The 1,131-nt window shown below is 58.3% G+C and overlaps 1 long non-coding RNA gene across 2 annotated transcripts in view; it reads right to left on the bottom strand.

Annotated features, from left to right (window-relative positions):
* LOC114073247 overlaps positions 1 to 798 on the bottom strand; it is a 4,739-nt gene extending 3,941 nt beyond the window's left edge. The window contains exons 1-2 of one of the 2 annotated variants that reach the window (XR_003574297.1): positions 705 to 798; positions 179 to 185 (exon numbers count right to left, since the gene is read on the bottom strand). This is a non-coding gene — a long non-coding RNA (uncharacterized LOC114073247). The remainder of the gene's footprint in view (positions 1 to 178; positions 186 to 704) is intronic. The other variant, XR_003574298.1, reaches the window with a different exon arrangement.
* Positions 799 to 1,131: the final 333 nt, after the last annotated feature.

Below are 1,131 nucleotides of genomic sequence, written 5' to 3'. Positions count from 1 at the left end.
GCAGGATGCTGTGCTGGGACTGGGAGGAGTGTCCCTGGTGCCAAAGGCTGGGCTGAACTGCACACTGACCCCCAGCATCCCAACTGCCTGGGCACGTGGCATGGGGCAGGGCAGGGTCTCCTGCCTCACATGGGCTCTGGGGGGCTGTGATATTGTCCTGCCTGTTCCCCAGTGCCACGACTCACCTGTGACACTCAGGTTCTGGGGAGCACTGAGGGCCGAGTTCCTCAGTTGGGTGCTGTTGTCCATGGACTGGTATCCACATGTGTATGTCCCTGTGCTCCCCCTTGTCATGGGGAAGAGCATGGAGTAGCTCCCCTGCTGCTGCTGGGCTTTCAGGCTGCTCACCTCCACCCCATCCTTGCAGAAGACGATTTGGGTGGCACGAGACTCAGTGATTATTCGGCACCGAAACAAAACCTGTTCCCCCTCCTGTGCAGCTCTGGGGTTTATGAAGAGGTCAGGAGCTGGGAGGTCACTTAGAGATGGAACAGGGAGTGCCTGAGATGGTTTTACTGCTGTCAGGGGTGGAAAATGCTTCATCCCTGGGAAGGGAAGAGTTTCCTCTCCAGGGGTTCACACACAGGGAACAAAGCCCTTCTCCCTTCCCATCTGCCCTCCCTCCTAACTCCCTTTACAGGCCCTGTCCCTGTACTCACCATGCCCTGGGGAGCTGCAGATGTCCTGGGCCATCCCACCAGCACCTGCACCGTGGGGCACAGAGGGGTTTGGTGAGAGGGGCAGCAACCCAGCTCAGCCCTGAGCCCCTGTCCACGTTCCCACTGCTGAGTCTGTGCTGTCTGAGCATCTTCCCAGCCACGGCGCTCCATCCTCCCTCTCCTTTCTCTCCTGTCTTCACATCTCACAAAACACATTTAGGTTGGGATTTTGGTTCCAAGTGGATGCCCCTCATGCCCTAAAGCACTTCAGCATCTGCTTACTTTTTGACTGTGATCTGAATCTTCTTTAAGGGGTTGGAAATTTTCCCCTTTGCTGCGAGGTCCCTGGGAGCTGGAGGAAGCAATGGTCCTGCTGCCCTCCCCAGAGCAGCTCTGCCCCTCATTGCTGCACGGCTGCTCCACACACCCTTTCCCTGGGTCCTGCCCTGAGCCCAGCACGGGCCCTGTCCTG

This window comes from Empidonax traillii, unplaced genomic scaffold, assembly GCF_003031625.1.
Source record: "Empidonax traillii isolate 1590-97213 ecotype Southwest subspecies unplaced genomic scaffold, ASM303162v1 scaffold5801:size11540, whole genome shotgun sequence".
NCBI lineage: Eukaryota > Metazoa > Chordata > Aves > Passeriformes > Tyrannidae > Empidonax > Empidonax traillii.
Note: the sequence above shows the minus strand (reverse complement) of the source record. Positions and strands in the feature narration are given on the sequence as shown.